The 12,497-nt window shown below is 38.8% G+C and overlaps 1 protein-coding gene across 5 annotated transcripts in view; it reads left to right on the top strand.

Moving 5' to 3' along the window:
* Window positions 1–12,497, top strand: part of TBC1D4 (TBC1 domain family member 4) — a 182,763-nt gene that overhangs the window by 100,469 nt on the left and 69,797 nt on the right. The window contains exon 1 of one of the 5 annotated variants that reach the window (XM_064585997.1): window positions 6,864–7,091. The exons of the other annotated variants lie outside the window; for them this stretch is intronic. The gene's annotated coding sequence lies outside the window, so the exon portion shown is untranslated. Of the gene's footprint in view, window positions 1–6,863; window positions 7,092–12,497 lie in introns of those variants that run through there. 5 annotated transcript variants of the gene reach the window in all.

The raw sequence follows: 12,497 nt of genomic DNA on the forward strand, positions 1-12,497 counted from the left end.
GTCTTCATTACCATAGCTATATAGTAAGTCTTGAAGTTGGATAGTATCAGTCTTCAAATTTTGCTCTTCTTCAGTATTGTCTTGGCTATTCTGAGTTGTTTTCTTCTCCATATAAATTTTAGAATCAGTTTATCAATATCCATAAAATAAGTTTCTGGGATTTTGATTGGGATTGAATCGAATCTATAGATCCAAGTTGGGAAGAACTGACCTCTGGACAATAGTGAGTCTTTCTAATCATAAATATGGACTATCTATTTATTTAGTTTTTCTTTCATTAGATTCATCAGAGTTTTGTAGTTTTTCCCATAGAAACTTTGCACATATCTTGTTATATTTAAACCTAAGTGTTTAATTTGGGGGAAGGTGCTAATGTAGATAGTATTTTGCTTTTAATTTCAAATTCCCCTTGTTCATTGCTGGCATATAGGAAAGCAAATGACTTTTGTATATTAACCTTATATCCTGCAACCTTGCTATTATCACTTATTCTGGGAAAGTGAGGGTTTTTTTTTTTCTTTCAGATTTTCTACGTTGAGAATTGTGTCATCTGAGGACAAAGACAGTTCTATTTCTTCCTACCCAAAACTTATACCCTTTGTTTCCTTTTCTTCCCTATTGCATTAGCAAGGACTGATATTAAAAAGAGGAGTGGTGGGGCGCTTGCGTGGCTTAGTCAGTTAAGTTGGCCTTCAGCACAAGTCCTGATTCCAAGGTCCTGGGATCGAGCCCCACATCGGGCTTTCTGCTCATTGGGGAGCCTGCTTCTCCCTCCCCCTTTGCCTACTGCTCTGCCTGCCTGTGCTCTCTCTCTCTTTCTGTCAAATAAATAAATAAAATCTTAAAAAAAAAAAGAGGAGTGGTGGGAGGGGACATCCTTGCCTTGTACTTGATCTTAGTGGGAATGTTTTGAGTTACTCTGCATTAACTATGATGTTAGGTTTAAGTTTTTTGTAGAAAGCCTTTATCAGGTTGAGAAATTCCCCTCTGTTACTAGTTTGCTGAGAATTTGTGTGTGTGTGTGTGTGTGTGTGACAGTTTTTGTAATGAATAGGTGTTGGATTTTTGTCAAATGCTTTTTCTAAATCTATTGATATCATGTGATTTTCCTTTTTTAGTCTGTTGTTTTGATGGATTATATTAATTGATTTTCAAATGTTGAACTAGTCTTGCATAAATCCCATGTGGTCTTGGTGTATAATTCTTTTTATACTTTTTTGGATTTGATTTGCTAATATTTTAAGAATTTTTGCATCTATGTTCATGAGAGATATTGGTTTGTAGTTCTTTTCTTGTAACATCTTTGTCTAGGTTTTTGTTTTGTTTTGTTTTGTTTTTTGGTTTGAAGTTAATGCTGGCTTCATAGAATGACTTAGGAAGAATTTTCTCTGTTTCTTTCCTCTGAAAGAGACTGTAGAGAATTTGTATGATTTCTTTCTTAAATGTTTTATAGAATTCACCAGTGAACCTCTCTGGGCTTGATGTTTTCTTGTTTGGAAAATTATTAATCATTGATACAGTTTCTTTAACAGGAATAGACCTATTTAGATCATCTATTTCTTCTTTTTTTTTTTAAAGATTTTATTTTTATTTATTTGAGAGAGAGAGCACAAGAGGGGGTAGCGGGAGAGGGAGAAGCAGACTCCCTGCTGAGCAGGGAGCCCGATGCAGGACTCGATCCCAGGACTCCAGGATCATGACCTGAGCCGAAGGCAGTCGCTCCACCAACTGAGTCACCCAGGCACCCAGATCATCTATTTCTTCTTATATGAGTTTTGTCATTCAAGGATTTTTTTTACTACATTTAAGATATCAAATTTATGCAAATGAAGTGATTCATAGTATTCTTTTATTATCCTTTTATTCTTTTTTTTTAAATTTTTATTTATTTGACAGAGAGAGAGACAGCGAGAGAGGGAACACAAGCAGGGGGAGTGGGAGAGGGAGAAGCAGGCTTCCCGTGGAGCAAGGAGCCCAATGCGGGGCTCGATCCCAGGACCCTGGGATCATGACCTGAACCGAAGGCAGACGCTTAACGACTGAGCCACCCAGCCACCCCCTTTTATTATCCTTTTAATTTCCATGGGATCTGTAGTGATGTCCCTTCTTTTATTTCTGATAGTAATTTGTGTCCTCTCTTTTTCTTAGTTAGGCTGGCTAAAGGGTTATCAATTTTGAACTCTATACTTTTAAATATGTGAGCATGAAGTAAATAATAGGACTAATTTGATGACTAGAAAGCATCCAGTTGAATAAGCAGGTAATAGGTTGATCTCACACTGAAGGTGATCTGTGGTTGGGTAAAGGGCTATGCTGCATTTGAAATTGTGGGTCTCATAGTGCCAGCTTAAAAAAATAAACAACCTCTCTTCAGGGGTGCTTCTTAGATGCCCCTATTCTATGTTATTACAGTTAAAAAACCAGAAGATTAACTTTCTAGATTAAATATGTATAAGAAGTTTGAGTTTCTTGTGTTAATGACTTCGCTTATTTTCCCTTTTTGGTCATATTCATATAAATACCCATATGCAATAAAAGAAATAAGGAATTATTTTTTACAAGTGATACAAATACTTTATAATCTATGTTACTCTTATTTGGTAAGGTAAAGAATTATATTTCTTTTTTTGCCTAACTATATGCAAACTTTTTCCAAAATGTATTCCTTACGTAAACATTACTTATATAGGATAGCTTCCAATCTCATCCTAGGCAGAAAAAGCAGTTTACCTACATGGTTTCATTTCAGGGTATAAAATCTCTTCTAACTGCTGGCTCATTCCTGAATTCCCACCTGATACATGAGCTCTCAAGTTCAACCTTAGATTAGAATGCACATTTTCCCATGAAGGGGTTGTAGGGGGCACATTCAACATCATCAGAGCATAGGAAGGGTAGCCTGAGAGGTCTAAAGATAATTTCACCTCACAATTTTGTCTATAGTCAACCTTGAATTGCATCATTCAGTGTTCCATACTGTGTTTATCTTCTTCCCCATCATCACCTCAGTTGATGGTCATTCTTTCTATTTTACTTAGGAACTTAAAGCAGTCAGAGGAGAAATTCTCCATGCCCCCCCACCCCATCTTCCTGCATCTGTGCCTTTATATTTTGCCTTTCCCCTTGAGGTGGACTGTCTATGTCCCTGGGTCAGTTCACACTCTTCCAGTGTGCCCTAGGTGCTGCCTCTACTTAAGGACATTGCCAGCAATTCTGTCTTCTTCCTCCAGATCATCAGTTTCCCCCTTACTATTGGATATTCTCTACTGGAGCTGTCATTTCTTACATCCATGAGAGAACCCTCTTTTGACTCACTTGTTGTACCTACAGCTCCTCCCTTAATAGGTTTCCTGCACCTAGTGTTTTTCATTCTGTTCCTGGAATTTTCTTTGGAACCTACTCCAGGAAGAACTTTGCCCTAAGTCCCCACCAAAACTTTTATTGTCAAAGTCACCTATCCTCTCATGTTGCTTATTCCCTCCTTCATGGAAGCCTTTCTTACTTGGCTTCAGGATACCGTTCTCACCTGGTTTTGCCCCTGGGACTTGTATCTTGCTTGGCCCACATCTTTGCATTTCCCAGACTAAACATTGTGTGCCTCAGGGCTTGGTCCCTAGAGGTATTCTCTTCGCCTAGCTCTCTCTGCCTCACTCTGACATCTATACTCACTCTCTCCATGAACTCATCTCATGCTTTAAATACCATCCATATATGAATACCTTCCAAGTTTTCTTTCTCTGCTTTGTCCTCTCCCCTGAGCTCTAGACATGTATATTTATGTATATATTTTCCCTTAGATGCCTATAAGCTTCTCAAAATTAACATGTCTAAAACTAAGCTCCTGCTCTCTGAAACTTCCCCCACCAACAACCTGTTTCACTGCAGCTCTGTTTTTCTGGTTCCTCTGGCCAAAAACTGTAAAGTTCATTCATGCCTCCTTTCCTTCTGTTACATGCCACATTAGATCCATCAACAAATCGTCTTGACTGTGCCTTTTAAAAAATTATACCCAGAAACCTTCATTTTCTCACCCCTTCCCTTGCTGTCACTCCACTGTGAACCACTGTTAGCTCAGCCTGGATGGGGACAGTGGCTCCTGCTTATCACCCTTGCCATCTCTTCTCCATGCAACAGCAATGGGAGCCTTTAAGCATCTAACTCCGCACCCTACAGTGGCTTTCTGTTTCACCAAGGGTAAAAGCCAAAGTCCTTTCAGGGCCCTGCGTGGTTGACATGCCTCCTCCTGTTCCCCACAGTGGCCTCTTTGATGGTCTCACGCCCATCCAGCCACACTGGCTTCTCGCCGTTTCCTGAACACGCCAGGCAAATTCCTGCTTCAGGGCCTTTGACTAGGTGTTCTGTTTGCCTGGAATGTCACCCCCCCAGATATCGGTATGGCTCACCTCCTTGCTGACTTCAGGTTTTTACTCAAATATTTTATAGAGAGTCCTTTCTCTCAAATTGCAACTATTCTGCCACCCCCTCCAAATTTTTTGTCCCCTTCCCTGCACTATTTTTCTCCTTAGCCATTTTCACTATCTAGAATATTTTATATTTTACTTATTTATTATGTCTCCCCACTGCAATTTAAATTTCATGAAGGCAATATTTATTTATTTATTTATTTATCCGCAGCTCCCGCTTCTTCCATCTCTTTACAGTATAAATCCTGCTTACATTGTAGATTTAATTAAACATTATAGAATGCTTTCACTGTCCCAGCACTGTATCAGGCACATTTACACATTTAATTTAATTTCCCCACTTTATTTCTGAAATCAACATTGTGATTCCTATTTTACAGATGAGTGGAAAACCAAAGGCTGAGAAAGATGTATAGTGTCTTTACTACAGATAATAATAGATATTGGAATGGGCTTTAAACTCAAGGCCTCTAACTTCACGTTCTGTGCTTTTCTAATATACCACACTAGGGACGAATCCACTTTACAATAATGATTTAACTTTTGAAAGGGAATTTGGAAAGGACTGCCCTTGCCAATCCTTCACCGTCTCAATTCTTACTCCCTACCCTACCCCATCTTCTGTCTTGTCATGCTATTTCTCTCCAGCACAAACTCAGCTGCTATTGAGGACACTTGTAAATTTGGAACAGTCATAAAAGCACAAGTCCTATCTTCCAGCAATGGTATTCAGTGATGGGAGTGGTGAGACAGAATGGGAGGGGAGAATTTAGCAGAAAGGTTTTAAGAATTCCCCTCTCTGATGCTTGAGCTAACTCAGAGGCCACCAAGAAACCGCAGTTAGAGAAGAGCTGAGCCAGAAATGAGTTTGGAGCAAAGTGGCTGAGAATATCTAAGAAGTAAAGTGTGATGTGAGAGGAAACTGTCTTGACTCTAGCCCATGTGGCTCAACAACCAAGCAACTTGGATGACTGTGGTGTTAAGTCACAGAGATACTCTGCTTTCTTTGGCTCTAAATAGTCTCCGTTCTGTAATCTCATCCTGTTTTTCTTTATTGGTGTAACTTTTGATGTAAATAGTTTGTTTCCACATCTGTAAAACAAGATAGTGGGGATCAGTGATTCCATTAGGGCACTTTTAGTTATAAAATTATGATTTTTAAAATCCTGCATTACTCTAGTGACTTTGAATCTAGATCTAGTGATAATCAGACCTTTTTTTACTGTGCAAAATTTCCCTTAAAATAATAATTTATATTTTTAACCAAATACAAAGAATTGCTGAAGCACTTTCAGATACAAGTTAAAATGGTTTTTAAAAATCAGTTTTATTTCTTATTGAATTATTTCATGTCAGACAGCCTCGTCTTAAAAACGACAACACAGACCATGCTTTCAAAGTAACAGGGGCTGGAAAAACCTCCTGTCCCCTCAGGTAATCGGTGGTGCTTCTTTAACATAAGTGAAGGATTTCATGGCATGGACATACCTTCTTATCACTTTCCACTGGTTGAAGAGGAGATTTTGAAAACCAAACAGAAATTATAACATTAAATGACCAAATTAGCTTTTTTTCTCAAAATGCAGAGCTGCTCTTTTTTTTTTAGTTTTTTTATTATGTTAATCACCATACATTACATCATTAGTTTTTGATGTAGTGTTCCATGATTCATTGTTTGTGCATAACACCCAGTGCTCCATGCAGAATGTGCCTTTTTTAATACCCATCACCAGGCTAACCCATTCTCCCACCCTATTTTTATTTATTTAAATAATCTCTGCATCCAACGTGGGGCTTAAATCAGGACCCTGAGATCAAAAGTTGCATGCTCTTCCCACTGAGCCAGCCAGGTGCCCCTTAATACTTTAAAACATACTTAGAAGGGAAATCTGCCCTCCTCCTAAAGGCATGTCTTACTTTCAAAGCAAATGTATTTCTTTTCTATACTGTCTTTCTTGGCCTGAGACTAGTTTAAATTGTTAGTTCTTTTCATTAGGCAGCTTTTTCAGTTTACTTGAAATATTTGCTGGTGTTTTTTCTCAACTTTAAAAAAATACTTTCCCCCTCTTTTTTGTACTTATCTAAATTTCTCTGTGCCTACTGTAACTATTATAAAATGATTAATAATGAATAAAGGACTTAGGCTCATATCGATTGTAAAAGAATTTACTGTTATTTTTTTGCTTTATTTCTTAAGCTTATTTTCATATTCATATTTGTATCCATTTTTAAATGTTTACTGAGGTTCATCTGTTCACCAGTTTTTTTACGGAAAAAAGATGTCTTGTCTTCATAATTAATAATAAGCCTTCGACACTTGTGATTATTTAAGTAGCTTAAGAAAGACAGTGGTTATGAAACTTAAAATGTTTCTTTTTAAAGAAAGCTAAAACTTCTGCTCTTTAGTCCTGAACAATCAGTGTGTTTCCTGATTGCAGTCAGGAAATACTTTACTTTTGAAGCAATAACGGTTATTCCTGGGAACTTTTATAATTGGCTGTGTAGTGATAACGTGGACTTTAACAAGTACGACGGATTTACTCCTGGCTTATTTGAAAAGAAAGAGAACTTCTTAAGTGTGACAAAAGGCTAATTACTGAGGACTGCATCAGTTTGGCATATTTAGTGCCCTTGGAGAACGACTTTTAGCTGGCTTCCTGACCAAAGGTATCATTCCCTAGTGCTTTTTACTATCCAGATTTTTCTCCGGTGTTTGCTTAGACCTTTAAACATCAGTTGTGGTTCTTGTAGAATTTGTTTTTGTAATTTTGTAATCTGATTTTTGACATTTGAATCTAAATTCTTTTTTGAGGTCACTGAAGGTGTAACAACAACATATTGGCTTAAGGTGGCACTGTGCTTTTTCTTAATTTTATGAGACATTTGAAAAAAGCCCTGTACATTTATTGTTTGTTGAATTGACTATTGTGTGTTAATGAAAATGAATAATTTCAATGACTTACACTATTTCTGGTTTAACAGTAGAGTGAATTTTCCATCTCCTTGCTCCTGTATTGACATTGGTGCAAAAATAAACTCACAGAAATTTGGATCTGGATGAGGTCTTATTGACCTTCTATCTAGCCCCCTCTACCACCTTTCACTGGTGAAGAAACTCTAGGATGCAGAATAGCACAAATTCCTGGCAGAGCTGGGGATAGAATACAAACCTCTCAGTCCCTATTTGGTAGAGTCTTTTTCATTTCTGTTGTTTTGTGTTAAAGATTATGCGCTGCTACAGAATAAAAACCTTGCCTTTGGGGTCGCCTGGGTGGCTCAGTCGTTTAAGCATCTGCCTTCGGCTCAGGTCATGATCCCAGGGTCCTGAGATTGAGTCCCACATCAGTTTCCCTGCTCAGCAGGAAGCCTGCTTCTCCCTCTGCCTGCCACTCCTCCTGCTCATGTGTGCTCTCTCTCTCTGACAAATAAATAAATAAATGAATAAATAAATCTTTAAAAACAACAACAAAAAAACACCCTTGCCTTTAGTTGGCATTAAATCCTCATCAGGTTCCATGCAACATAGTCAGATCCTGAGCAGTGGTGTTACTCATAGTTCGAGTATGAATAACTAGATTATGTACCTAGAGTGTGTAGTTTGAGGTGCTCCATGGCATCTGGAAACATTCCTGACATGTACATTCACTTCCTGGCTGGGTGAGCACTGAGCAGAGTGAAAAATTATGGCTTTCCATTTTGGGAGGATGCCAGATCTTGAGTTAGCAACAGGAATTTACTAAACCTGTATCAAACCTGCTATTTATACTTGTTTCCTGTCAGTAGTCACTCAGTTTCTTCTGAGAACAGAATACTTTCCCAGCGGTCACATGGAAGAGCTCTAGTAAGAATAAAATCACCACCACTCAGTCTCCACTTAAGAGTTTACAGTATAGGAGCCACCTGGGTGGCTGTCCGTTAAGCATCTGCCTTCGGCTCAGGTCATGATCCCAGAATCCTGGGATCGAGCCCCGCATCGGGCTCCTTCCTTGGCGGGAAGCCTGCTTCTCCTTCTCTCTCTCCCTCTGCCTGCTGCTCCCCCTGCTTGTGCTCTCTCTGTCAAATAAATAAATAAAATCTTAAAAAAAAAAGTTTACAGTATAATAGTAGAGCGGGAAAAGGAGATGTTGTAAGATATAATACATATGAAGACTCAAATTCATTCAAAAACATAGAAATGGACATAGAAATAGGTCAGTGAACACTGTCCTAGAGGAAAATGCCATTTTTCCAAAATGTCACATGTGTGTGCAAGTACTGGACCGAGTTTTATTTTTCTTGTGCTGCTTCTGATTGGCCCCTCAAATTAAATGCCTCACAGGTTTTCATGTTTCTCTAATAACTCATTTGCCCACTATGGATGTTTTACTGACCTTACTTTATCAGTGTCTCTCCTGGTGTGGCCTCCGAGTGTGTCGGCAGGGGCTGTATAATATTTTGTGTGTGCTTGCCACGTAATGATAAATAGAAACAGATGGAGGTTGTTCGGTGAGTTCTGCAGGGGGAGCCTGTCTGCATCCTGGGTCACTGAGAGCTGTTGATAGTCATGAGCTGAGGGAGGGTGTCATGGTGCAGTTAACAGCTCAGATTATTGGAAGATGAAATGACCAACGCAGCTTAGGCAAGATGATAAACCTTGCTTATATAAACTGGGTCATTAACTGAATTACATTTAGGTACTAAGGCTTTGCCTGTGGTCACAGGGAAGTGTCAGTAAGACTGTAGAAATTCAGCCTTAATCAGTTCCTCATAAATGAGAGCTCTCAATCTAATGGTAGAGAAAAGGCACAAACGTGGAAGACAGAAGAATTGATACACCTGAGGTTGAATTAACTTTATTTGTAGTCTCAATGGTAGAATATAACTCTAATAATAGTTTACATATTTGTAACAAGATCAAAATTCTGCAGGTTCAAAAAAAAAATACTACAGATAATCTTTCCTCACTCTACAGAGACACTTTGAAAATTTAGGAACACTTGGGTTGCAAAATTAGATGAGAAGTATTTCATGAAATATGGTTAGTGAGGAAGAAGGCATCGAACTATCTTAGGGTTTTGTCTAACAGCCACTAGAATCATTTTGCCTTTCTTTTTTTAAAGATTTTATTTATTTATTTGACAGAGAGAAAGAGACAGAGATAGAGAACAAGCAGGGGGAGGGGCAGGCAGAGGGGGAGGGAGAAGCAGGCTCCCCGTTGAGCAGAGAGCCAGACATGGGGCTCCATCTCAGGACCCTGGGATCAGAACCCAAGCCGAAGGCAGACGCTTAACCGACTGAGCCATCCAGGTGCCTCAGAATCATTTTGCTTTTTGCAGGGGCTGCATATGTAGCTCACTCTCCTTAGCTTTGGCCCTTCTCAGATACTAAGGCAAAAAGAAAATGACAAGAGGGCTAAGGTTGCTGGTCATGTGTTAGTAAAAACATCTGACATCTTCCCCGAGACAGGTCAGGTGTTTGGGGTAGTCATTGAAACTATAGCATCTGGACTTCATTCTTTCATGGGAAGTACTTGACCAGCAAGCTGAAATTCTTATGGTTTTGAACTGTGAATGTTCTGGCAGTATATCCCAAATAATTATGAGAAAGAGAAGTTCCTGTTTGAGAATTGGTGCTAGATTTGAAGATATACCCTATATGTCTAAATGTAAAACAACCCTGAATATAAAATAATCTTCTTTGCCAAAGATAAAAATTGTCCACACTCCCCCCCCCCCCCATTTTTTTTCCCTTTGGCCAACATAAGCATGTACTTTGTACCAGGAATCATTCTAGGTTCTGGGATACAAGGAAAAAACGAAACAAAACAAAACAAAACAAAAAACTCCACAAAAGACAGAAATCACTGCCCTCCTAGGTCCTACATTCTGGTAAATAAATGATACAGGATGTTAAAAGAGGTAAGTGCTACAGAGAGTTATGAAGTAGGGAAAAAAATCCAGGGAATGCTGGCTGTGTGTGTGTGTGTGTTTTGGGGTGGGGGGCACGTGCTGCCTCACAAGGTGGCCTTAGAGCATGGATTGAATGGAATGAGGGAGCGAGCCATACAGTGAACTGGGAGAGGAGCATGGAGCGTAGAGCCATTAAGGGAGGAGTGTGGTGGGCATGCTCTGGGAATAGCTAGGAAGCCAGTATGGCGGCAACAGAATGAGAGGGAGTTCAGGAGTAAGGTCATAGGAAATGGCGTTAGGATGAAAAGATGAAAACCTAGGTTGACTAGAGGTTGTATGGAGGACATGTAGCCACAGTGCATATTTAATGTACACATGTCATATGCAGATGGCGTGGGCCCTTAGGGCATTGTAAGGATCTTTTATTCTTAATGAAATGGGCAGCTTGGAGGATTTACAGGTGAGTAACATGACATTTGTTGAAGAAAGATTCTACTTCAGTTTAAAAAGGATCCTTCTGGCTTTTGAGAGTAGACTGAAGCGGGCAAGGGACACCAGTTAAAAGATTAGTGCAGTAAACCAAGTGAGAGATGACGATTTGTATTCTATTGTATGAATGTACCACATTTTATGTTTGCTTTTTTTCATCAATTTATTGAGATATAATGACATTCAAGGTTGTATTAGGTCAAGGTGTACAATATAATGATTTGATACATGTATATGTTGGGAAATAACTGACAAAATCAGTTTAACATCACATAGTTACAGGTTTTTTTTCTTGTGATGAGAGCTTTTAATACCTACTTGCTTAGCAACTTTCAAATATATAATGTAGTAGTATTAATTATAGTCATCCTGCTGTACATGACATCCCCAGAACTTAACCTATAACTAGAAGTTTGTACCTTTTGACCATTCCCAGCACCCCCCTTACCTCCTTTGCCCCTGGCAACCACCAATCTGTGTTCTCTATCTATGAGTTCAGTTTTTAAAAATTCCACATATGAGATCACGCAGTATTTGTCTTTCTCTTTCTGATTTATTTCAATTAGCACGATGCTCTTGAGGTCCATTCATGTTGTTGCAAATGGCAGGTTTCCTTTATTGTGACTAAATAATATTCCATTGTACACTTATATTTATATCTGTATATTATATTATTTTAATCTATTCATTGTGGAGGGACACTGAGGTTGTCTCCATGTCTTGGCTATTGTTAACAGTGTTGCAATGAGATAGTAATTTTGTTTTTTTTTTTTTGGATATATACCCAGAAGTGGAATTGCTGGATCATAGGATAGTTCTATTTTTAATATCTTTTTTTTTTAAGATTTATTTATTTATTTATTTATTTATTTGAGAGAGAGAGACAGAGAGAGCACAAGCAGGGGTAGAGGCAGAAGGAGAGGGAGAAGCAGACTCCCCAGCTGAGCTGGGAGCCCAATGTGGGGCTCGATCCCAGGACCTGAAGATCATAACCTGAGCTGAAGGCAGATGCTTAACGACTGAGCCACCCATATCTTGAGGAAACGCCATACTATTTCCCATACTAACTGCACCAGTTTATGTTACTACTGACACAACATGGGGATTCCCTTTTTTCCTTACATCTTTGCCAGTATTTACCTCTGGTCTTTTTTGATGATAACTATCTAGTAAGATGATATATCTCATTGTGGTTTTGATTTGCATTTCTCTGGTGGTTAGTGAGTATTCACTTGTTGATGCACATTTGGGTTGGTTATTTTGGGTATTGTGACTCAAGCTTCTATGAATATTTGTGGACTAGCTTTTGTGTGGATATGTGTTTTCAGGGCTGTTAGCAAATCTCTACGGGTGGAATTACTGGGTCATGAGATAGGTCTATGCTTACCTCCTGAGAAACTCCCAAAAGATTTTCTAAGGTGGTTTTGCCATTTCACATCTCCACATACAATGTACAAGAGTTCCGGTTGCTCCACATCCCAGCGGGACTTTTCTCTTTTTGATGTTAGCCATTCTAATAGGTGTGTAATGGTATCTTACTATGGTTTTCATTTGCATTTTTTCTGAAGGCTAATGCAGATGAGGAGTGTCTGGACCTTAATCTCTTTACCCAGAAATCTTTTTATCCTCATTGTTGGAACTTTGGTTCCTTTCAGCTGAGACTTATAATAACTTTTATTTTTTGCATTTATTTTTT

The sequence above is a fragment of the Mirounga angustirostris genome, unplaced genomic scaffold (assembly GCF_029215605.1).
Source record: "Mirounga angustirostris isolate CCGP_5_RB_7025 unplaced genomic scaffold, mMirAng1.0.hap1 SCAF_3, whole genome shotgun sequence".
Classification (NCBI taxonomy): domain Eukaryota; kingdom Metazoa; phylum Chordata; class Mammalia; order Carnivora; family Phocidae; genus Mirounga; species Mirounga angustirostris.